Genomic DNA, 26,265 nt, shown 5'->3' with positions numbered 1-26,265 from the left:
GACTAAAGCAGAGTGGGCTGGTCCATTCTGATTATTTGGAGTGATAATGACAGCTAATGTATTTTCATTTCACAAAGTATTTTCACACATGCTATCTAACTGATGCTCACAACAGTCCTGAGAGTACAGATTCTGGTGCTGTTCCCATTTTACAGATGTGGAACTTGAAGACCAGAGGGACTGTGATCCTCCTAAACTCAGCTCACTTCCCAGGAGGGCTGCTGGGGGCCACGCGGACTGTGAAGCAAAGCCAGCATGAAAACTGGGTCGTCTGAATTCAAATCTGGCGCCACTCACGGTTTCACGCTGAGGAAACAAAATCTCTGAGCTAACCAAGACAAACATGCACACACCATACCATCTAGGCACTAGGAGGGTCTTTTCCCCCCAAGCATCAGTCAGGCTAGCAAGGACATCTCTCTGAACATGGGCACCGTGGAGCCTGCCCCCCTGTGCACCCAGGGAGCTTGGTGAGGCTGGCGGGGCCCTGATGAAGCAGTCCAGCCTCAGCATCTCTGGACCTCAAGCTGACTCTTCTCGCAGGCCAGGGCGTGATGCAGGGCAAGAACCAAGCAAGCCCAGAAATGGGGAAGAGTGCAGGGGCTTAGCCTGGAGGCTGGAGGTCGAGGGGTCTGCGAGGGAGAAGGCCTGGGGGTCGTGGTGAAGAGCAGACCTCGTGAGCATGGTGTGTGTTGGGCGAATACTGAAGAGGTCCTTTTCCTCTTGAGGATGCGCGCTGGGGGTCTACGGGCGTGCACGCAGCCGCTCCTCAGTCATTTAACGCACGATTAGATGTCAGGGCTGCTGGAGACACATTTTAGGAAGTGACTATTCATAATGGAAGTCCTGGCAGGGTTTCCTTATAATCAGCAGAATGGGGCGGAGGGCTCAGCTGTGGCGCCCACGCCAAAAGGCTCTTAATTTACGAGCGTCGTGAACTTCCCACCGGCTGCCAGAGAGTCAGATACGGGAAGCGATGCAGTAAGTCGTCGGGGGATGTGCCGGTTCTTCTCTTCATTTGACAACCGCAGGAAGTGGCCATTAGCCAAGCCAAGTCCGAGGGGGAGGCATCTGATTGTTCTGCTGCGTGCTCGGTTTCTTGAATAACTCGAAGGTCTCACAGGAAAGGCTGCTGGGTGGGGGTGGGAATGAGTGTCCCAAGGCTGGGTCCCCGACATCAGCCCTGTGGGCTGGGGTTCTGCACACCCTGGCCGCCAAAGGGCTTCTGGGACGTTTCCAGGTTGGGCCGGGCTCACTCAACTTCATCATAAGCCTTGTACATCTAGTTTGGGGTACGTGGGGCGGGATGGGAAATGGCACATGAGGATCTTATACATATCCAATTCCTTTCTTTGCTCACTTCTAGAAAGAGCAACTCAGCATGATGAGAGGTCCCACCTGTCTGTGCGTGAAGGCAGATGGAGGCAGGACTTTGTCTCCCGGCCTGACTGCTGGGTGCACAGTGGCGCCTGCTCTCCTTTCGGAAGCCCAGACTGAGGCCTGAAAGTGGGGAACTCTCAGCTGATGAGCCAAGGGCAAAGGGCCTGTGGAGAACCCATCTCTGACAAAAGCTATTTCAAAGACGCTGTCATATTTTGCTGAAAAGGATCCCAGGGCTGATATCAGGTAACTAAAGCCACAGACAGTGCGTTTGTGCTCGGTCATGTCTGATGCTTTGCCACTGTAGCCCACCAGGCCCCTTTGTCCATGGGCTTCTCTAGGCAAGAATACTGGAGTGGGTTGCCATTTCCTTCTCCAGGGGATCTTCCCGGCCCCGGGATAGAACCCTCGTCTCTTGTGTCTCCTGCGTTGGCAGGCAGATTCTTTACCACTGAGCCACCGGGGAAGCCAGGAGCCACAGACCGTGGGTCCCTTTCGTATGCACTGAGCGGGCGTCACAGGGTGTCCGGGGGGAGGACCTCCTTCCCTTTCTACCCCTGGGATGTGGTTTGCTCTCTCAGATCTCTGGTTTCATACATTCCTTTTCCAGCATGTTCACCATTGCTCTTTGACTTCCCTGATATAAATATTTTGAAGTTCATCAGAAAAGTTTTCTTTTTTTAATTAAGATAAAAGATTTTGATGGAATGGTTCCCAAACTTTCTTGCTCTTGAGAATTACTTGGGGATCTTTATCACATTCCGATGCTTGGCTCTCACCCCCAGACACCTGATTTAATTTGTGTGGGTGCTGACCTGGGAGTCAGGATTATTCAAAGCTCCCCAAGTGACTGTGACGAACACCACAGTCTGGGAAGCACAGCTCTGGTCTTTTTACTCATGACATTCCCCAGCATATCTGCTTAAAAACCCCTTAGCAAATTTCCCATCTTTTCCTGAATCTTTTTCTCCAACTTGAGATTCCTGAGTTTTCTAGAGTTTGCTTATTATCATGATGTAGCAGCCCCATGGGACGCGTTCTGTTGCTGTAACAAACAGGATCATTGACATCAACAATGCAGGTTTCATCCTCACTCAGGCTGCACGACCAGCGTGGGTCTGCAGGGGATCTACTTGTGGCAGACTTCTGGGGACCCAAGTTGACCAGACGCTTCATTTTGACCCGTGCGTCCCTATCACCTTAATTAGAGGAAGAGAACTTAGCAAAATGCACACTGGTTCTTAAATCTTCAGCTGGGGAATGACTCTTTACTTGGATTCTCATTGCAATGGCCAAAGAAAATCATATAGTTTTGCCTCCTGTCAAAGGTGCGAGGAAGCAAGATTGTACCATGTTCCTGAGAGAAGGAAAGCCAGAAATATTTGGAGAATAGCAACAGCTATGACCCGTGGATTTCTGATTTTCCGTTCAAAATGCTTTCAGTTTGGCTAATTCCGTCAAGACATTTTCCCCCCCTTATGATTTTGAGAAATTAAGAGATTAAATTTGCTTCAAAATGGAAATACTTCCTTAGCTGGGACCCAGGAGGGAGGGTACTCTGCTTTTCTCAGATCCTCTTGTGATTTTATTCTTGGTTTGATCACTCTATTATTAGGAATGCATCTTTACCCCAAATAATGGCAAATCCTACTGATGGGCTGAAACAGCCTGTGATTTTTATGTCTCATGTATGAGAAGTCTGGGTGTCAGCAGTCTAGGGCGGGTCCTGAGCCCTTCGGGACTTAGGTTCTTTCTGGGTTTTTGCTCAACCACCCTTAGTATTTATGCCTTTGTTTTCATGTTTACTGACCCACTGTTATCAGATGGCAGCTGCCACTTCAGACGCCTGCTCCAAGATATGTGCAGAGAAAAGACCAGGGAAAAGGAACCAGAAGGGCTCAATGGTTTCTCGTTGCAAGGCTTTGCCTTTTTATTTGGGAAGGGACCCTCTCTGAGGCTTGCATGTCTGTCTTAATTGGCCAGAGCTGGAGCTGCCTGAGAACCATGTCATAGAGGAAGGCAAAGAGACAGACCCAGCCTGCTGTTTAAACTGCCAGCAGTGAGCCAAATTTGTGCTGGAATCTCCAAGTCTAGCCCTTGGGCTGTCACCCCTGAGAAGTCCATAAAACTCCCAAGTTAATTTCTGATAACTTTGTGACCTCAGAAATGGAGTCCAGGCTCTAAGCTGTAAAAATAGTTAAAATACCATCTATCACAATGTGAGCCTTTATTGGGTAACCTGGGTGGCTCTTTACAATTGACTTCCACTTAGATTTTGGGTCGGGTCACCATGAGCTGCTCAGAGCAATTGCTGTCATTTGGTCACTAAGTCATATCGGCCTCTTTTGTGACCCCGTGGACTATATATGGTTCGCCAGGCTCCTCTGTCCATGGGATTTCCCAGGCAAGAATACTGGAGTGGGTTGTCATTTCCTTTTCCAGGGGATCTTCCCCACTCAGGGATCGAACCTGAGTCTCTTGCTTTGGCAGGCGGGTTCTTTACCACTGAGACACCTGGGAAGCCCACTTAGAGTAATCAGTTCAGTTCAGTCGCTCAGTCATTTTCCAACTCTTTTTTGACCCCATGGACTGCAGCACCCCAGGCTTCCCTGTCCATCACCAACTCCAGGAGCTTACTCAAACTCATGTCCATTGAGTCATTGATGCCATCCAACCATCTCTTCCTCTGTCGTCCCCTTCTCCTCCTGCCTTAATTTTTCCCAGCATCAGGGTCTTTTCAAATGAGTCAGTTCTTTGCATCAGGTGGCCAAAGGTTTGGAGTTTCAGCTTCAGCATCAGTTCTTCCAAAGAATATTCAGGACTGATTTCCTTTAGGATGGATGGGTTGGATCTCCTTGCAGTCCAAGGGACCCTCAAGAGTCTTCTCCAACACCAGAGTTCAAAAGCAACAATTCTTCGGTGCTCAGCTTTTTTTATAGTCCAACTCTCACATCCATACATGACTACTGGAAAAACCATAGCTTTGACTGTATGGACCTTTGTTGGCAAGGTGACATCTCAGCTTTTTAATATGCTGTCTAGGTTGGTCATAGCTTTTCTTCCAAGGAGCAAGCGTCTTGTTACTGTAAGTAATGTATTACTTAGAGTAATACTGAATATGAAAAGTGGAAAATGTCTCTACTAAAACAATATATATGATGCAATTATAGTTCAGAGACTTTGAACACCAGAGCTTTAGAATACTGAAGCTGGGTGGGAACTAGGAAGCAGAGCAGTTGAAGTCGAGCATCCTCTGTTGAAATGGAGAATTAAGACAATTACCCAGCACTTCAGGCAAGAAGAGGAAGTACTTGTCTTTCTGAGAATGACCTTCTAGAATCCTGTTCCATAGCATTCCCCAGGCCACTGAAGAGCCACAGGGCTATTGGCATCTTTTCCCTGGACTATTGGGTTTTTTCATTTTGGAGAAAAGTGGTTCTTAGGAGTTAATGGCATTAAGATGTGGCCTGGGCTTTTGGCTGGTAGATCTTCAGTGAAAGCAGATGGCCACAATGGTATTAAAAACTAAAGACTGCAGTAAAGCTTTTAATTGAAAACAATTGGACCCTGCTGGATGGTAATTACCTTGGCTGCTTGCAAATAATATCCTGCTCCTGATGCTGTGAAAAAAAGAGCTGAAACCCAGTGAGCAGGATCTGCTTGATCTGCCTCTAATAAGGATGGAGCTCCCCCAAACTACTTTCTCTAGGGGTCCGCCAGTAAAATGAGTTAGAAATGAAGTCATGACAAGAAGTGTAAAACAAAGCATTCATTTCTAAAACAATCTAATGAATCCACATTTGCTTGGAGAAGATTGAAATTCCAGCTACCTTCAGGAGACAAAACATTACGATGCTTTACATGCTTCTTTCTTTTCTCAGTTAATGGTAGACCCTGATGAAGAAGCTGTTTCATTTGGATGATTACCTTTAAGATGTTTGCACATGAGCTGCTACTCACCCGACAAGTTGCAGGCCTTGAAAAACCTAGCTTGAATGGAAATGCCAACTTTCCTCTTACAGCTCTACCCTCTCAAAGCTCTCACCGACTCAGATAATGTTTGAATGTAGAATATAAAACTCAGGAGGCATTGATGTAATAATGCTCTTACGGACTCAGCCCTGGGGGTTAATGCACCAGCAAACTTTGGCCACAGACTCCCTTCTAAATCTAGACAACAGACTCTCTTAGTTAGAAAGGATGATTTGGGGGAAGTAAGGTGGGAGAGGGTCTTAGGAGGCCATGGATTCAGTGGGTCTCCCCAAAAACAACCACCTAAGATTCCACCGAGGGGGCCTTGTTCGTGGTCCTCCAGTTACTGTTCTTTAAGGGGCTTCAAAAGCATGGCGCAGAAGCGCGGTGGCTGCAATGGACTGCGCAGAAGCGCAGTGGGAGAAGCACGGCCAAGAGCAGCTACCCCACGGCCAAGGAGTGGCAGCTGCCCGGGCGCAGGAGGGCCGAGAGGAGCTCCTCCACGTTCAAGGTCAGGAGGGGCAGCTGTGAGACAGTACCCCTCATCCAAGGTAAGGAGCAGCCGTGAAGAGATACCCCACATCCAAGGTAAGAGAAACCCAAGTAAGACGGTAGTGTTGTGAGAGGGCATCAGAGGGCAGACACATGGAAACCATAATCACAGAAAACTAGCCAATCTGATCATAGGACCACAGCTGTGTCTAACTCAATGTAACTAAGCCATGCCGTGTGGGGCCACCCAAGACGGCCAGGTCATGGTGGGGAGGTCTGACAGAATGTGGTCCACTGGAGAAGGGAACGGCAAACCACTTCAGTATTCTTGCCTTGAGAACCCCATGGACAGTATGAAAAGGCAAAATGACAGGATACTGAAAGAAGAACTCTCTAGGTCAGTAGGTGCCCAATATGCTACTGGAGATCAGTGGAGAAATAATTCCAGAAAGAATGAAAGGATGGAGCCAAAGCAAAAACAATACCCAGTTGTGGATGTGACTGGTGATAGAAGCAAGGTCCAATGTTGTAAAGAGCAATATCGAATAGGAACCTGGAATGTTAGGTCCATGAATCAAGGCAAATTGGAAGTGGTCAAACAGGAGATGGCAAGAGTGAACATCAACATTTTAGAAATCAGCGAACTAAAATGGACTGGAATAGGGTGAATTTAACTCAGACGACCAATATATCTACTACTGTGGGCAGAAATCCCTTAGAAGAAATGGAGTAGCCATGATTGTCAACAAAAGAGTCCAAAATGCAGTACTTGGATGAAATCTCAAAAACAACAGAAAGATCTCTGTTCATTTCCAAGGCAAACCATTCAATACCATGGTAATCCAAGCCTATGCCCCAACCAGTAATGCTGAAGAAGCTGAAGTTGAATGGTTCTATGAAGACCTACAAGGCCTTTTAGAGCTAACACTCCAAAAAGATGCCCTTTTCATTATAGGGGACTGGAATGCAAAAGTAGGAAGTCAAGAAACACCTGGAGTAACAGGCACGTTTGGCCTTGGAGTACAGAAGAGGCAGGGCAAAGGCTAATAGAGTTCTGCCAAGAGAACACACTGGTCATAGCAAACACCCTCTTCCAACAACACAAGAGAAGACTCTACACATGGACATCACCAGATGGTCAACAGCAAAATCAGATTGATTATATTCTTTGCAGCCAAAGATGTAGAAGCTCTATACAGTCAGAAAAAACAAGACTGGGAGCGGACTGTGGCTCAGATCATGAACTCCTTATTGCCAAATTCAGACCTAAATCGAAGAAAGTAGGGAAAAGCACTAGACCATTCAGGTATGACCTAAATCAAATCCCTTATGATTATACAATGGGAGTGAGAAATAGATTTAAGGGACTAGATCTGATACACACAGTGCCTGATGAGCTATGGACGGAGGTTTGTGAGATTGTACAGGAGACAGGGATCAAGACCATCCCCGTGGAAAAGAAATGCAGAAAAGCAAAATTTCTGTCTGAGGAGGCCTTAGAAATAACTGTGAAAAGAAGAGAAGTGAAAAGCAAAGGAGAAAAGGAAAGATATTCCCATTTGAATGCAGAGTTCCAAAGCATAGCAAGGAGAGATAAGAAAGCCTTCCTCAGCAATCAATGAAAAGGCATAGAGGAAAACAACAGAATGGGAAAGACTAGGGATCTCTTAAAGAAAATTAGCGATATCAAGGGAACATTTCATGCAAAGATGGGTTCAATAAAGGACAGAAATGGCGTGGACCTAACAGAAGCAGAAGATATTAAGAAGAGGTGGCAGGAATACACAGAGGAACTGTACAAAAAGATCTTCATGACCCAGATAATCACAATGGTGTGATCACTCACCTAGAGCCAGACATCCTGGAGTGTGAAGTCAAGTGGACCTTAGAAAGCATCACTATGAACAAAGCTAGTGGAGGTGATGGAATTCCAGCTGAGCTATTTCGAATCCTGAAAGATGATGCTGTGAAAGTGCTTCACTCAATATGCCAGCAAATTTGGAAAACTCAGCAGTGGCCACAGGACTGGAAAAGGTCAGTTTTCATTCCAATCCCAAAGAAAGGCAATGACAAAGAATGTTCAAACTACCACACAATTGCACTCATCTCACACGCTAGTAAAGTAATGCTCAAAATTCTCCAAGCCAGGCTTCAGCAATACTTGAACCGTGAACTTCCAGATGTTCAAGCTGGTTTTAGAAAAGGCAGAGGAACCAGAGATCAAATTGCCAATATCTGCTGAATCATCAAAAAAGCAAGAGAGTTCCAGAAAAACATTTACTTCTGCTTTATTGACTATGCCAAAGCCTTTGACTATGTGGATCACAATCAACTGGAAAATTCTGAAAGAGATGGGAATACCAGACCACCTGACCTGTCTCTTGAGAAACCTATATGCAGGTCAGGAAGCAACAGTTAGAACTGGACATGGAACAACAGACTGGTTCCAAATAGGAAAAGGAGTATGTCAAGGCTGTATATTGTCACCTTGCTTATTTAACTTATATGCAGAGTACATCATGAGAAGTGCTGGGCTGGAAGAAGCACAAGCTGGAATCAAGATTGCCGGAGAAATATCAATAACCTCAGATATGCAGATGACACCACCCTTAGGCAGAAAGTGAAGAGGAACTAAAAAGCCTCTTGATGAAAGTGGAAGAGGAGAGTGAGAAAGTTGGCTTAAAGCTCAACATTCAGAAAACTAAGATCATGGCATCTGGTCCCATCACTTCATGGGAAATAGATGGGGAAACAGTGGAAACAGTGACAGACTTCATTTCTTTGGGCTCCAAAATCACTGCAGATGGTGACTGCAGCCATGAAATTAAAAGATGCTTACTTCTTGGAAGGAAAGTTATGACCAAACTAGATAGCATATCAAAAAGCAGAGACATTACTTTGCCAACAAATGTCCATCTAGTCAAGACTATGGTTTTTCCAGTGGTCATGTATGGATTTGAGAGTTGGACTGTGAAGAAAGCTGAGCACCGAAAAATTGATGCTTTTGAACTGTGGTGTTGGAGAAGACTCTTGAGAGTCCCTTGGACTGCAATGAGGTCCAACCAGTCCATCCTAAAGGAGATCAGTCCTGGGTGTTCATGGAGGGACTGATGCTGAAGCTGAAACTCCAATACTTTGGCCACCTCATGTGAAGAGTTGACTCATTGGAAAAGATGCTGATGCTGGGAGGGATTGGGGGCAGGAGGAGAAGGGGATGACAGAGGATGAGATGGCTGGATGGCATCACTGACTCGATGGGCATGAGTTTGAGTGAACTCTGGGAGTTGGTGATAGACAGGGAGGCCTGGTGTGCTGCGATTCATAGGGTCGCAGAGTCAGACACGACTTAGCGACTGAACTGAACTGAAGGTGCTTCAAGTGGATCTGTTGAAAAGCGCTGATCTAGCCTGGTCTGCAATGTAGTCAGCATCAGGATCTACATTCCTGGTGGTCATTCCTGCACATCTGTGTCTCCCCTTTGTGAAGCACTTAGCTTCACACAGACCTCAAGCCAGTTAGGTTAGAATCACTCCCTCTTTGTGGCGATCCTTAGGGCTGCTCGCTAAGACTGTTTCCCCTGCCTTAGAGCCCCAGTAAGCACAGGATCTTGGCTCCCTTTGAAGTCAGCTGTGGCCACATGACTTGCTTTGACCAATGACCTGCAAAGGTTGTGATCACATGATTTGCTCTGACCAATGACATGCAAAGGATGTGGTCACATGATTTGCTCTGACCAATGACATACAAGAGGAAGTGAGGTTTGCCTCTTCAGTGACTCAGCTATTCTTCCATTAGCCTCTGCAGCTGGAGACGGCTTGGTACTCCAACCCCATCAGCCTGGCTTCCTGAGTGGCCACGCTGGTGCTGTCCTCTGTGGGCTGAGCGTAACCTCGACGTCCTGTCCTTCCTAAATCAATGCTTAGCAGAGCTGGGGTGGGGGGCTCCTGAGGGGGACCTCGACTTCACAGTGAGGCTGGAGGAAAGTGAAATAGGTGAGTGCAGACTACTGAGCCATTGAAGGCGTTGGGGGGAGGTCTGTGCATCTCCTCCCACCCTCATGAAGCTCCCATCAGGGGGAGCGTGGGGCCTTAATCTGGAGAGACTTCTCATTTCCACCTGCAGACTTCCCTCACTCCGAGTCACAGGAGTCAATTTTGGGGGCAGCGCAACAGTGTGAATGCTTTAGGCAGCCTGTGAAATCAAAGCCCACACAAAGCCGGTGAGATGCTACGTCTGTATTAACATGAAATAGTTATTTAATCTTGGAAAAATGTAAAACCCCTCCTTTAGCTTCAAATACATTGTGATAGTTTATAGAGCAAAAATGAAACACAAAAAGCCAAGATGAAAAAGAGAATGCAAATAAAAGATTTCTTAAAAAAAAAAAACAACTTTCCTGTTTGCTATGGTGACTCTGGCTTGGCTATTTCCTTCTTGGAATATTCTCATCTGTTTTCAGGAGTGTGTGCCATCTTCTGGGTGGACAGTTATTTTGTTACTCATTTTATTTAGTAAGGGCACAATTCCTTGGGTTACCCTGTGTGATTCTTTCTTGGTTTTCAGGGCAGTTAGCTCTGTCCTGTTCTGGAAGGTTCTCTTTCTAGAGCATCCAGGATATTGCCCCCCTCCGATGAAGTATGGCCTGCAGCGGTCCTGTCACATGATCCTGTTCTCTCCTGGGAGGGTGTGGAGGAGCCGTGGGTGTCATCAAAGGGAAGGCTTCCCTTCTGTCCTGCTGGGAGATGTCTGGTCTTGGCTGTCTTCAATGATAGAGTTCTCTGAGGTCTGAGATGATCTATTTCTGTATGGGGGGAGGGGGTGGTGGTGCATTTTTTAGGAAATCCTTCTTTACATTGAAAACAGTTTCTCCTAGTCACTCCCACTGTTCTGACCGTGGGTCCTTGGAGTATGAATCTCACCCTTTTCTATGTGACACCTGTTCAAGTATTTGAAGGCACTATTTTAAAATAGTGAAGACACTATTGAAGACACTATTCCTTTTCGTCTATGAGTTATTTTCTTCAGGCTACATTTAATCATTTTTTCATTCATTCTTCATACAATAGAATCTCTAGCCTGTAAATCATTCCATCATTCCATCAAAGGGCGACTTGGCTATCACCGTTTTAAAGATACAGCTCTCAGAACCCGAGCCCACGCCATTTAGAATCTCATCAATGTCCATTTAGTGTCTTCAAAAGTGGGTGTTCAGAGCTCCTAATACATATTAAAATGATTTTCAAACTCTTGGGTCATATTTCTCTTCATTTAAAAAAATTTTATTTCTCCTGGTGCCTCTATTTTTCCCCCCATTTCCTTTCTTTTCATTTCTTCTCTTCCCCCTTTTCTCCCCTCTTTTTCTGTTTTCATTTGTTGACCACACAAGCTGATTTTGGGACCTGGGGGATGCGTCTGGGGCTGGGGGGCCAGGCTCCATTGGGAATCTCCAACAACAGAAGTTCTAGAGACAAAGAAAGCATAGGATCACCTGAAGATATGTGTCCAGATACTTCCTCACATGTGCCCAGGGACAAGGAAGAGTAATGCGGTCCCAGGAAAGGATGCAGCTAGGGTTTAGGGTTAGACAAGGGAGCACCGGTCACTTCACTGAGACTGAGGAATGGTCTTCTGCAGCCTCAAGCATTGTCCTCTTGGGGACCAAAAGGAGCTCAGGCTTTGAATACAATTTTTGAATCATTGCCTTAATCTTATTCAGCACTAAAAATTTCAATTTTGGTGACAGTGCCAGAATATGTGTATAAAGGCCTATAAAAGATACTCCTTGATATTGGATTTTGTTTGAGAAAGATGTAATGGGAAAGCAAGTCAGCTTCAAACACCCCATAATTTTTCATGGGCAGTTAAGATAACTACTTGCTGTTGGTATTATGCTCTATAATTGTACAGTGTAATTGCTTCTTGTAGTCCCATAGTATCTGTTCTGTAGCATTCTATTTTATAGGTATTTTTAAGGTGTATTTTTTTATTGATTTGGCCTATACACAGCAGTAAGCTGCTCTTGGATTGATTAGATACTAGAGTGAAGCTGAAACATTTAGTGCATTGATTCTTCATCTATAAAACTGTTTATTTGCAGTTCTGCATATATTTATTACCATGGTGTAAGTAATGTTAACATTAAAAAGAACATTGGGGGGGGGTGTGTATTCCTAGTGATCAATTAAAAATTCTATGGTTACCTCTTTCAAGATGCTGCCCAGGGCCTTCCCTGGTGGTCCTGTGGTTAAGAACCTGCCTCGCAATCAGGGGGCGTGGGTTCAATGCCTGGGCAGGGAACTAAGAACCCACATATGTTGGGGCAGCTGAGCCTGCTGGTACAACTAGAGAGCCTGCACTGCATCGATGCAGTCAAATAAATACAATTTATTCAAAAAAGATGCTACTCAGATAAGTCTAGGTTAGTGTTACTAAACATAAAGCTTTGCCCAGTGGCTTACCTTCTGGGCAGATACTGTGTGTTTATACCCTTATCAGGCCTAGAACAGTGCTTGACTAATGTTTGTTGGTTGAGTGATTCCAAGGCGGGGTGGGGGTTATTGTTGAATCTTCCAGAAATGGACACAGCCAAATCCTCCCCCTTTATTTTCCTTGAGCAAAAATGGGATCATTCTTGTTGCCTCTCAGAGAAAAAGCATGGAGTCCTGTAAGAATTCATTCTGGGCTGTTTCACTCGTTCCTTGACGGAGACCTCTTAAAGTTCCTCTGTGGTCTTCTTTAGTGTTCTATTGATGATGTTCTTGTGGCGACTACAATTCATATATGCAAACAGTGTCTGTCTTTAGACGCTAGTTTATTTTAACCAATTGCTATTCCTTTCTTCCCATTTTGCTCCCATTTTGGTGACCAGTGTAGTATGTAGGTGAGCAGTCTAAAGTTCATTTGGGGATGAATGGCAGGGGGAGGCTTTTGGATGGAATGGAGCCTTATTGTTGGAAATGGCGTTAACATTTCAGAGCAACTGGGGGCCGTTTAGTGCACAGATTCTTAAACGTTTGAAATATTCTCATTTTCTTTCTCCACATTTTGATGTGCTGAGTAAAAATCAGAGTGAAGAGGGAAAGCTGGTTTTTGATTGAAGACAGGAAAGATGGATGGAGGCAGGGTGTGGGAGGCAGATCCAGCCTCTCTGGTCTCATCCAGATGGATGTGGGCCCGTGACTGGCTGGAGGAGCCTGATTTAGTTTATCACTGTTAGAGGTGGTTGACCGAGGAAGCCAGGAAGCATTATTCACAGCTCTCTATAAAGTGAATAATTTACTCCCTTCCCTCGGATAGAGTGAAATCTGTAAAGCCTTTGGGACTTTTTGAATAAAGTGCTCCACAAACATGTCAGATGAGTTTTGGTTTTATTACAGAGGAGTCTGGTTAGGATGGAAAGTGGGAGTTGAGTTAAACATAAGGATTTATTGCCTGAGGGAGCCTCTTGGAACGTAATTGCTTTAAGAAACAAGTGTGTGATAAAGAAGTGAAAATTACCTGCATATTATAAGTTTTATTTGATATAGTTATATTTGAATGCAGGTGCAAGTCATTTTTTTTTTTGGTAAATAATTAATATTGTATCTGTAGCTTTGCAAAAATCCCCTGTTATCACTTGCGTATAGTGGTTTTCACTCCTGATCTCCAGCTAAGACTCTAGCTACTGGGCCTGACAGGTGTGTGAAGAGCAGGTGCCCAGCAGCAGTCACTAAGTTCTCCTGGAAACGGGGCAGGCAGGTGGCGTGCATGTGCGTGCCTGGGTGCATGCGTGAGTGTGTGTGTGTGTGTGTGTTGGTGCAAGGCTGGCTGCTACAAAGGGAAGGAAAAGGAGGGGAAGTGGGGGCAAGGAGTTAGGGGAGTGGGCTGGGGTCCTACAGAGGGGGCTGCCCTCCAAGGTCTGCAGTTCCCCCTTCAAGAGGAGCAAGCCTGTTGCTGTGGGCACCGTGAAGGGGACGGGAGCGGACGCTAAGCCAACAGAACATTCTGTGCTCCGTGGGGGGAGGGCTCACTCTGTTGATGTCATCCAAAATGGAAGTGGGCTTCAACTGCAGGAAATGAGAAGAATAATAATAGGAGATGTCTTTGAATGAGTTCAGCGCCCTGGCCTGGCAGCGCGTGATTCTGAGCAGTTAAGACAGTTCTTTCTTTCTTTCTCTCCCGCCCTCCCTCCCTCCCTCTTTCTTTCTTTCTTTCTTTCTTTCTTTCCCTTCCTTCATTCCTCTACTCCCTCCCCCATCTTTCTTTCTTTTCTTTTTAAAACTGTGATTATCCAGACATGGGTGTTTGTCAAGCATTTTCTCTTCTGTTTGTAATTTCCCTAATGTATTTATCTTGGGCGGTGCTGGGTCTCCGGGGCTGCGTGGGCTTTTGTCTAGTTGCCGTGAGCGGGGGCCACTCTCCCGTCGGGATCACGGGCTTCTCATCGCCGTGGCTCCTCTCGTCGAGGAGCACAGACTCCAGAGCCTGGGCTTCAGTGCTTGCGGCCCCTGGGCCCTAGGGCACAGGCTCGCTAACTGTGCTGCCCAGGCGTAGCGGCTCCGGCATGTGGGATCTTCCCAGCCCAGGGATTGAACCCGTGTCTCCTGCATCAGCAGGTGGGGTTTTTACCACTGAGCCACCGGGGAAGCCCATTTTCTTTCTTAAGATGTTTCCCTATGGCTGCTTCAGTTGATCAGTTGCTGTACTCAATAATCAGATTCTATTCTCAGAGGACACCAGCTGTCAGTCGGAGCAAGTGAAGGGAGCGCTGTGATCCACAGACCAAGGCATTTTGGTACTTAAATAGGCTAGAGGAATTTATTTTCTAGCTCTCTTTTTCTCTCAGTTTATTTGTTCTTAAAGCAGCTTTGGATCTACCACTATACATTATATATTACATAATACATATAATTATATATTTATATTATTTCTTTATATATAATTGTGTATGCTTTTTATATAGAACTTTGTGTATGACGTATAATGTACTGCTTATCTATTCTTTATTGTAGCCATAAGACTAGGTATAAAAGGCGATGGCAGCATTGAACCATTCATCCGTCTGGCAGCTGCTGACAGCTCTGCTCCTTCACCACCTCCCCGGGGTAACAGAATACTTAGACAAAATATAGACATGCCTCTTTCTTTAAGGGCAATAATTATTATCAAGCGACTTATTTTATTTGCTCATAATGCATGCAAAGTTGAGCAGCAACAAAGCAATTAGTTATTTTTGGAAAATACCTTGAACACGTCTTCCCCTTATAACCTCTCCATGTTGGTGACTCCGATGGTAAAGCGTCTGCCTGCGGTGCAGGAGACCCGGGTTCGATCCCTGGGTCGGGAAGATCCCCTGGAGAAGGAAATGGCCACCCACTCCAGTGTTCTTGCCCTGGAGAATCCCATGGACGGAGGAGCCTGGAGGGCTACAGTCCACGGGGTCGCTCAGAGTCAGACACGACTGAGCGAGTAAGCAGGATGTGGTTGTCTCACGGGAGAGCCGGGTCCAGGGCCGTTGATCTGGTTTTGATTGCAAGGGTCACTCATTGCTGCTCTGCCGGATAATATGTGTGGTGACTTAAGATTCGGGTTCACTTAAACTGAGAATTCCTAGGCAGATGGTTATTTGCCCGAGCTTCTGAGTCCCAGACGGCTAACTTGAGAAATGCTTCATGTGCTCCAGTGATGCCCATGGGTGGGGGGCTGACCCAGGGTGCAGGTTTATCAGCCTTGCACTGTAGCTCTGCTTGCACACTAGTAGGAAAGCTTGTGTTTGCCCTGACATGCTCACAAACAGTTTGCTGTTGACACAGGTTTCTCCTTATCCTGGATGATTTTTAGAACAGAAAAGCTGCGCGTCTGTGCTTGGATAGCTGGTTCAGAACAGATCATTATTCTTTTCACTAAACACAGAGCAGGTCATAGTGGTTTCCTGACACATCTGATTTGGGCTCTGGCCTCAGGTTCCAACATTCATGCTCATAATAAAAGGAGGCTTAATAGTCACCTCTGTAGTCCTGCTAGAGGCAGGTTTTAGCAGGGAAACATCAAGTAATGTGGCAAGATGGTTGACTAAGAGGTTGACTAACAAAAGAGCCACTTGACTCTGCTCTTGTGAAGCTGACGGGACAAGGGGTCATGGTTGTGATGTCCTCATGAACAAGGACTATTCATTTTCACGTACCAGCCCTCAGTGAAGCAGGGTGCTGTGGGCAGAAGGAAAATGTTTTCTGAATGAATAACTGAAAAGGGCAGAAGATGAAACAATAAGTAATATTCTCGGAGAGACAGACTGCTTATTTCCACATTGCAATGCAACATTTGCCATAGGCCCAGGGTGGGAAATGTACGTAGGACTGGCTTCCTTGCTATTCTGCCACATGAAGGGTGGGGTGGGCAGAATTCAAAGCCCAGTGACCCACCTCCTTGTATAATTCCCTCCTCTTGAGGAAATCTAGCTTATTTTTAACCACAAAATTTGGCAAAGGTGAAGGGATTTTGCAGCTGTAGTTTAGATACCTAATCAGTCTACTTTAAGTTGATCAGAAGGGAGATTATTTTGTGTGGGCCTGACCCAATCAGGTGAGCCTTTTAAAAGAAATTCTGGAGGCCAGAGACCAGTCCTCATGGAAACTACCTTCCTTATTTTATCATGGTCTTTATTCCGTGAGACATTGTTTTGCATACAAAGCGTTTGCAAAATAAAATTGAGGGTCGTGCAATAGAGGCAGGATTACAGAAAGTCAATGGCAGTGGTGTTGCTGGCTGCTGCAATCTGTTGAAAGCCCTTGAAAAGTGAGCCTCTGATAGAGGTAATTCAGCCAATGAGTGAAGAGTAGACAGTTGACAAAGATAGTGATGTGTGCACATTTTAGAATATTCCGACAGACACTTGGAAGCAGTGATGAAATGCTCTGACGTTTTGTACAATGGAGTCTTTCCGTTGCACCAAGGAGCTGAATATATTAATAGAATGTTAGATAGGTTGTGACCTCGCCCCCTGTCGATACTTGGTGTGTTGTTTGCTTAATAATATCCTAAAATGATGTTAAATATAAACAAAACAAATTCATTTTTATGGTTTTCAGTTCAAGATAAACCCTAGTCTACTGGTTTTTATCACTATGAAATACCGATTTCTGTTTTATTTGAATTCACTGTGCCAGATTTTCTTCTAACAACTTAATGATAACAGGACTTCCTGCAATAAATCATACATAATGCAAGTCTGGCATAAACTCCAAAATCCTTTATTCCAAGGAACTGGTGAAAGCCCATAGCTAGACTGGACAACGGTACGTGTCACTGGTGTGGATTCCTCTTCCTTTCCTTGTCTGGTCCAGATTAGAATGGTCCTTTCCTCTGTGTTCCATGCAGATCTGCATTTGGCTACTTTTTATCCAAGAATCTTCATGACCTTTTAGGGAAAAACCAGGGTATGCGTTGGTAAATATTCAGCACTCATTCAGAGTATTAAACATCCCTTGGCATTCTCGAGGTTGTTCCTCTAAAGGTGGGATGTAAATCGTTCCACTGGCTGTTGCTGTTTAGTCGCTAAGTCATGTCTGACTTGTTTGTGACCCCCTGGTCTGAAGCCCGCCAGGCTCCTCTCTGTTCATGGGATTTCCCAGGCAAGAATGCTGGAGTGGGTTGCCATTTCCTTCTGGGGATCTTCCAGACCCAGGGATCAAACCTGTGTCTCCTGCCTTAGCAGGCAGATTCTTTACCATCTGAGCCTCCAGGGGGCCAAAATTGTCCCACTGCTTCCTTGTAGCCTTGGGATGCTCTGTTCTCTGCACTGGGCTGTGGAGCTAATCCAGGACATGGCTGGTGTCTGCTTGTTGCGTTCTGTATCTTGCTGTTGCCTTGCTGGGGTGATGGAGGACGCTTTCTGATTCACAGGTTGATGGGAGGGATAACTGCTGTTGGGATTCAAGCTGAGAAGAGACTTGCCAAACTGGGCCGAGATTCACCCAGTGTCTTGACCCTTCCCAATCATGTAGCTGAAAAGCTTGGGGACCCCAGGATGCTTCTGTTACTCTTCTCATGACCAATATGATAGGGGCTGTGATGGATAAGGGTATAGACTTGGAGGTCAGACAGCCAGCATCCAAACCCCAGTTCTTCCTCTCCTGGGGCCATGACTTGGAGAAGTGACTCCGCCTCCCAGGGCTTTTGTTACCTCATTTGCAGCAAGAGCATCATTATTGTTTCTGCCTGAGGTTTGTTGCTGTTTAGTCACTAAATCATGTCCAATTCTTTGTGATCTCATTGACTATAGCCCACCAGGCTCCTGAATCAATGGGATTTTCTAGGCAAGAGTGCTGGAGTGGGTTTTGCCATTTCCTTGATGAGTTATTATCTGGGGTGTGCTAAGTAAATGTCAAATAAGTGTTTGTTACAATACATTGGACAGATGCCATTGCACTGAAAAATGAATTAACTCTGAGATTTTAGGCATAAGGTGACACAGAACAACCCGGAGGAGCATGGTCACAGGTGTGTGGGTGAAGATGATCCCGAATTAAGGTGTGCTCAGCACCGTTAAACCTTCTTCAAATGTCAGCGCCTGATATCGGCATGTGGGAAATTTGCTAGGATTGAAGGTTCTAAATTATTCATGAAGGCTTTGCAATCTTGAATCCTTTAATTCCATCACAGCTCTAGTACAAAAGACAAAACCAATGTTTTCTGATTATAGATTTTGTAAAATAAGATCCCTTCAGCTGTGCCAGACTGGTGAAGCTATCTTTTTTTTTTTTTTTTTTAAATATAAGGCATGGGCTGCTGTATCTGTTGCTTCAGTGAAAGCCTGGACTGGAGAAATACCAGGAGAAACCTAGCTCCCTGGAAGGAAAAATCATGAGCAGAGGTGTTTTAATCTCTGGATGTGGCATCAAGCTCGTGAGACTATGCTTTGGGGTTTCTATACAAAGACAAAGGCTGAAGATGATAACTTAATGCTTTCCTAAGTGAAGCAATAGCTATCTAGTATGTGTGTGAGCCAAGTTGCTTCAGTCATGTCCGGCTTTTTGCGACCCCATGGACTATAGCCCACCACGTTCTTCTATTCTTGGGATTCTCGAGGCAAGAATATTGGAGTGGGTTTCCACTCCAGTATTTCCTTCTCCAGGGGACCGTCCCAACCCAGGAATCAAACACACGTCGCTGATGTCTCCTGTATTGGCAAGTGGGTTCTCTACCAGCAGCGCCACCTGGCACTTAGAGTCAAAGGCTTGAATTTTGGGGCCTTTCTTGTTGACCAGGTGCCGTTGTCAAGTCCCTGGCCTTTGTGTGTTTTTGCCCACTTGGCCCCCTGTTACCGTTTCCCCCCCTTGTTCTCCTCTCTGCCTCCCTCTTCCGGCCCATTCTTTAAGCCCCAGAACAGAAACACCCCTGTATTGGGTCAAACACCCCCTCCCAGGGCCTCTCTCCAGACTACCCCAAGGGGAAGCGATCTCTCTCCACTCGGACTTCCCGAGTTCCATCTTCCGTCCCCTTCTTTCTCCATGCAGATGCGTTGTTGGCCACTGTCTGTCTGCCTCAGATTTTCAGCTAGAATGTCATTTCAACAAGGAATGAATTCTATTCACATTTCTTTAAATCTGTGCACTGCCAAGCACAACAGATGCTAAATAAATAGCTACCAAAGGACTGGATCCTTGGACCTTCAAATTCTAATCCTGGTTCTGCAGCTGACTTGCCAAAGTAGCTTTCGGCGTGTTAGCGACATGCACTCACACACAGATACGCCTTAAATAATAGTAATAACATCATAACAATAGATTGCACTTAGTGAATGCTTGTTAGTTTCGAAATTGTTCGAAGCACTTGACACGTGTTGACTAATTTGATCCTTATAACACATCTATAAAGCACACCATCATCATGCTATAGTGGGGAAACTGAGGCACTGAGCCACAGGCTGACCTGCTGGAGGACATGGCAGGAGCCGTGAGGGACGGAGTCCTAGGTTTAGACCCAGGCGCTCTCTGCCTCGGTCTCTGGATGACACGACCAGTGGTAGTCCCACGTGGTGCTGTGTTAGCTTGGTGAGGCTGTAGTTACTCAAACACCCATCTGGGCATGGCTGTGATGGGATTGGGAAGGAATTACTGAAGGGGTGGTGGAGCATGAGATGGTTCAGTCATGTCACCAACTCAGTGGATGTTGGCGAAACTGGGGAGACAGCAAAGGACAGGGCAGCCTGGCCAGCTACACTCCTTGGGATTGCAAAGAGTTGGACGTGACTCTGCGACTGAACAACCACCCCTAAGGCCTTTCAGCTGGCTTGAAGTGGGGCGATGATCTCGGGTCATCTGCGAGCCTGACTCCATCAGCTGGTTTACAAACAGGGCTGCTGCTGCTGCACTTGATCTTAGCCAAAGGCCGAGAAGCGACGCTGCTGCTGCTGCTGAGTCGCTTCAGTCGTGCCCGACTCTGTGCGACCCCATGGACAGCAGCCCACCGGGCTCCTCTGTCCATGGATTCTCCGGGCAAGAACACTGGAGTGGGTTGCCATTTCTTTCTCCCACAGACAGGGCTGAGGCTTCCCCAGAGAGCGCGGAGGATCTGCCCGGCTGTGCCGAGGAACCCCGTCCTGCCGGGGTCTTCTCTTTCTTGCCCTCAGCCTCTGCTTGCGTGCGTCTCATGCTGGTTGTGCTCGCCCGGCCGGGCCCTGAGCGAGACACGCCAGGACGCCCCCCCCGGTGCCCCTGCAGCCGACTCAGCTCCCTGCCCTGAACCCCCTGCCCCCTTAGAGCCTCTCCGCCTCCCTCGGGGCTGTGGTGAGACTCCTCCCCTCCCCCGTCTCGGCTCTGGTCCTGGTGCCGTGCAGGGTGGAACAAATGCTCCCTCTTTGGGGCTGCAGCCCATGGTGCCCAGCACTTGGAACATGCTTCTTTGCATTGTAGGTAATTCCATCCCCTCCTGGCAGCGGGCACGGAGCAGTGGCAGGGTGGCGGCCAGCCTCACATCTCTCATCAGTAGAGAGAGATACCAGCCCAGGCGTACCCATTAGTGGATACAAAGGATTAACGTTTTCTTGGGCTGAGTTGAAAGGGATTACCTTCGTGCTTTGCTTTCCTTCCTGGAGTGTTGATAAGTGCTTTTAAACCCAGCAGACAACACGGCTCGAATCATTAGGATTACAGTAACAAACTGGCGATGGTCACACAAATGATTAAAGAGTTCTCCCCTTTGAGTGCCATGGTTAAATCGTTTGCTCCTGAGTTAAAATATGCTGCATATCTACAAGTTTCAGAGAGAATGGGTGAGTGGGTGTGTTAACTGGGCACAATCATTTATTAGTAATTCACACTTGCATGCATATGCATCCACAGTGAACCAGGGATTGTTGTGTGTTTACAGGAATAACTGGCTCGGAGGAAGTTTCCTTCACATTACCCAGGCCCCCAGTTAAGTGAAATATCATCAGGGCAGTGTTCTAATGCCCTCTCTCCATTCTGCCCGTTTTCCCTCTTGTCAAATAAAGACACAAGTGACTTGGGTAAAGTCCGGGAAGTGACTTGGGTAAAACTCAAGAGCCTGGTTATGTGCACGAAGCTCAGTTGTTCTGTTCTGGGAACTAGCAGGTGGCATCATGACGGTGTTCAGAAGGCGGGCAGGGGAGGAGGAGTGTTGAGAGCACTCTGCTTTGATCACATTCCAGAGCGGGGCTGTGTCCCGGGCTCAGGGGTGTGGGGGGAGGTGTCTGTACATTTGGCCACTTTGTCGGGGCCTTTGCTGTGGACGTGAGTGTTAAGCCTCCACCTCGGAGCAGAGGAGGTCAGGTCTGGACACGGCATGACGCCTGACGTTTACCGCAACCTGCGTGTTCAAGGCGCGGCTGCCCTGTGTGGTCCTTCCAGAAATCATGGTCTTTGCAGAAAGTGCTCCCATGGGAGGACTTCCAAGCAAGCTAGTTGGAGTTTGATGGAGAAGATGGTGTTGGGGAACTTCGATTTTAAATTGAATTCAGAAAGAAAAAAAACTGAATTCGGGGCTTTTCTCACAAAGTACAAGAAATCAAATCTCATCTATTCTCTGTTTACCCTGCATGGAGGTACGTTCTCGTAGGGCTGTGTGTGCAGTTGTGTAAGTTGGACAGCCAAAGGTAGGACTTTTCAGGTCAGTCCTTGTGATTTCTAAGGCGTAATTCATTTCCACCTTTCCTAAGGATAACCTGTGCCTTAAAAGTCATTAGAGAAATGTGTATGCTTTGTCCTCAGCTGTGTCTGACTCTTTGTGACCCCATGCGCTGTAGCCTGCCGGGTTCCTCTGTCCATGGGATTTTTCAGGCAAGAATTCTAGAGTGGGTGGCCATTTCCTTCTCCAGGGGATCTTCCTGACCTAGAGATTGAACCCGTGTCTCCTGTATCTCCAACATTGCAGGCAGATCCTTTACCCGCTGAGCCACTGAGGAAGCCCGAGATGATCTTCCAAAATGACTTTCTCAAAAGTTTGAAAAGCAGAGGCGATCTCAGAGGAAGGAATGGATAAATATGCTCTCTCTACACTTGGGCTCACTCTTAAAATCTTCTGTTCAAACCATTGTGTACAAAAATGTTTCCATTTGTTTTGAGGGCTGCTAGTATTTCAGAGATAGATCAAACTTGTGGTTTTTTTAAATTAATTTATTTAGTTGACGGATAGTTACACTATTGTGATGGCTTTGGTCATACATCAGTATGAATCGGCCACAGCGGCGGAAGGAGAGGGTGGGATGATTTGAGAGAATAGCACTGAAGCTTGTGTTCTTAAGGGCGACTGTTTGAGAAAGAAAGTTCCTCACTTTCCTTGTCGGAACTGGTGGCACAGGGTGGGGAACTGAAGAAAGCTGGAGGAACCCCAAGGGCTTCTCGCTTTGTGGCAGAACATGCCCCAGGTTGTGCTGGGGAAACTGAGACCTCAGGAGACCCATTCAAGTGCTCAGCGCCCCCTGCCCCGGCACCCCCTACCCAGGGAGGGCAGAGCAGCCCTGATGAATGAGTCAAAGGCCTTGTTTTCTTCCTGGGGTAACAGGTTGCTTGTGGAGTTCTCACACCTAGCCTTCACAAGGTCTGCTGTGGTTTCTGGATAGGAACCCAGCACAGGGCCTGGGAAATGGGCTCTTGGCAGCAGGAGCCAAGAGGAAACAGACCATGTACTTTTCTACCCCATTGTTACAGGGTGGGACTTGGCTGCCCCCAGACAGGCTTGTTACGAAAGAAAGTTCGCATCAATTCACGAGGCACTGGGACCACTCCAGATGAAAGGCCACGGGAAGTGCTGCACTTCAGAGGGTGATGGAAGCGCAGGGGGGGAACAAACTGAAACAATCGCGAGGTTCTCAGCTCGTAAACAGGGTCCGTCTGGTACCCATCCAGACGGCGGAATCTCACGCAGGAAGGCCTTACATGTGTCCAGAGAGGTTTCCTGAAGCGTGTCTACAGTCTTGCTCGAGGGGAGCGAGAGGAAGGTTCCCTGGGTGAGTCATGGAAGGGTCTGGGGGGTCACTCACCGCTCTGTGCTGCCTGGAGGGGAGGGGGTCTGGGGGCAGGCCAGCCTCTCAGCTCCTCCTTTCCTCACTGAGTCTTGTAGGTGTTGGGTTGTCTTTGTAGCCTGACATGCAGCGGACATTTAATAATAAATATTACCATTCATTAATATTACCATGTCTCATGAGAACTAGCGATCCGTCTCCACGAGAGTCACACACCTGATCGCTGGGGTGCGTGCTCTCTTCTAGACAGCAGCTGTTTTCGCATTTGGGTAAGTCTGCCGGGAAACCATTAAATTGCTCAGAAAGCCCGAAGGGTTTCCCAGGAAAGAAAATACACCAGTCGAACCTGGTGTAGTCTGTCCTTTAAAGTGAAAAGCTGTATTCAATTCCATAAAATGTCAATCAAATAATTCATTCTACCTATTAAATGTATCATAAAATGCTCAGAGTTTACCCGGGGAAACAGACTCACCAACAAATAATTGCAATGCTGCATTGTTAGTTGAACCAAGTGGCCTCAGAACTTGGTGGCGGAGGAGGGAGCTGGGAGCTGCTTCCACGGTGGATGGAATCCCGCGTGGGCAGTGGGATCGTGGCTACGCTTAGTGGGTGCAGATGGTGGTTATGTTAGCTGGTGGGGCTGACGTCTGCCCTCTCTCTCCTGGGCAAGTCACATGCGTGGGCCCCGGGCCGCGTCCACCTGAAGGAAAGGATGTCTTCTTCTGATTTTCACAAAGGTGCCCAGTGGGCGGTGGTGGTTCTGCAGGGAAAGTGCAGGGAGCATCGCGGAGGGTGGGCGCCACGTCCGGGCTGGTCTCGGTGAGAAGAGCTCATCCTGATCATCTCTCAGCAGTTCTCCAGTAGACAGTCTACTTGTGGTGACTCCAGACTGGCCTGGAATCAGAGCCATCCCACCTCACGTGTAGGCAGCGGTGGAGAGCCCACCACGCTGCCCTGTTCAGAAGTTTACAGAGTGACTCATGCTGAATAAAAAATTGCTGACAATTTTGCATCTTACTACTAAGAAGTGAGCATCTAATTTTCCTTTCATGGTCCCACTTTAGTTTTCAAATCATAGATTATATTTTCTTTTTACCTCCTACCTTTGTTGAGAAATCTTTAGAAAATGAAATCTACTGAAAAGCCAAACATATAATGTTAACAAAGACTCTTAAAGCAATGTTTGGTGTGACCTCAGCTTCAACCTTCAGGCGGTAATGGTAATATTTCTAAGCAGAATAAAGACATATTTAACTTGTTTGACTTGATACTTAGGAAAGTTTTTTTTTTCTTTTAATTTGATACTTTCAGTGAAAAGCTTAAGTGTTAGTATCTGTGTTGCATTCAAAATATACCCATGTGTTCTCAAATAACATTTTATACCATTGTAAACATCTTGTACACAGGCCCTTCTAAATAAATATATGCTCTAACAGTGAACTGTGATACCTATTTCTTAATGAAAAACTAGGACTACAGATCCCCATTATCATGTTGGTTTGCTGACCCCTAATAAACTGGACTGGAGAAGGAAATGGCAACCTGCTTCAGTATTCTTGCCTGGGAAAGCCCATGGACAGAGGAACGTGGCAAGGTATGGTCCATGGGGTTGCAAAGAGTCAGACATGACTTAGTGTCTGAATCACCACCAACAATAAACCGGATTGGTTATGATATCTGCTGTAACCATACATGTTGGAGTTTCAGGAATGGATCTGTGGTCAACTCTTGGGCCCCACTGGTCTTTAAATGCATGTGTATTTCTTAGACTACGGGTCCTTTGTGGCATTGGCAAGATCACTGCTAAGAGTGACATCTAGGAATCATTCAATGCATGCCAACCAATTTATGCTTAGGCTGAGTATTTTTTATTTTTGGCTTAATCATGTCAAATGCATAAAGTATATATCAAAACTCAAATAGAAAATACATTAAAATAGATATGTCCCTCAAAATTATTGTCCGCGATTGTCAAGAACCTTTCCCCTATGTTTTCTCCTAATAGTTTTATAGTTTCCGGTCTTACATTTAAGTCTTTAATCCATTTTGAGTTGATTCATGTATATGGTGTGAGATAAGGGCCCAATTTCATTCTTCTGCATATAACTCTTCACATTGTAAGCGTTCAATAAAAGATCCTTTATTGAAGCGCCTCTCCTTTTCTTTGTGTTTTCTTGTCATTTTTACCAAAGACTGGTTGACTGTAAATGTGTGGATTTATTTCTGGATGATCCTGAAGTAAAAATAGACGAGGGGCTATGTAAAACTATAAAGCTCTGCCCAGCAGAGCAAAAAATCAGCAGCGTTAGGAGACAACCCATGGGATGAGAGAAAGAGCCACACATCTGAGCTGTTTGGGCTCCTAACATCCAGAGTGTGTTAACATCAGGAACTCAAACGACTCATCAGCAAAAGAAACCTGCCCGATTAAAAAATGGGCAAAGGACCCCAAACAGACATTTCCCAAAAGAAGAGATACACATGACCAGGCGTGTGAGAAGATGTTCAGCATTGGTAATCATCAGGGAAATGTAAACCAAAGCCACAGTGAGATGTCACTTCACACCTGTGAGGACAGCTGCCATCAAAAAGACAGAGAGAAGAAGTCTCAGCGAGGATGTGGCGGAAGGAAAGTCTTGTGTACCCTTTGAGTGTAAGGACATAAAATGGCACAGACATTATGGAAACCAGTATAAAGTTGCCTCAAAAAATTAACATGATCCAGCAATCTCACCTCTGGGTGTATGGCTGAAGGGGATGAAATCAGTATCTTGAAGAGATCTACATACTCCCCCGTTCACTGGGGCATTATTCACCGCAGCCATGATATGGATGTGAACCAAGTGAGTGGTGAAGAGTGACTGCATAAAGAAAAGTGTGTGTGTGAGTGAGTGTGTGAGTGTGTGTGTGAGTGTGTGTGAGTGTGTGTGTGAATGAGTGTGAGTGTGCGTGCGCGCGTG

General features: G+C 46.3%; 1 long non-coding RNA gene across 1 annotated transcript; it reads left to right on the top strand.

Annotated features, from left to right (window-relative positions):
* The first annotated feature begins 13,867 nt into the window (after positions 1-13,867).
* LOC139033031 (uncharacterized) lies at positions 13,868-24,476 on the top strand. The gene is made up of 3 exons (XR_011485659.1): positions 13,868-13,972; positions 22,992-23,290; positions 24,159-24,476. It is a non-coding gene; the product is annotated as an uncharacterized lncRNA (long non-coding RNA).
* Positions 24,477-26,265: the final 1,789 nt, after the last annotated feature.

The sequence above is a fragment of the Odocoileus virginianus genome, chromosome 34 (genome assembly GCF_023699985.2).
Source record: "Odocoileus virginianus isolate 20LAN1187 ecotype Illinois chromosome 34, Ovbor_1.2, whole genome shotgun sequence".
Lineage (NCBI taxonomy): Eukaryota > Metazoa > Chordata > Mammalia > Artiodactyla > Cervidae > Odocoileus > Odocoileus virginianus.
The sequence above is the reverse complement of the archived record's forward strand: the minus strand, read 5'-3'. Positions and strand labels throughout refer to the sequence as shown.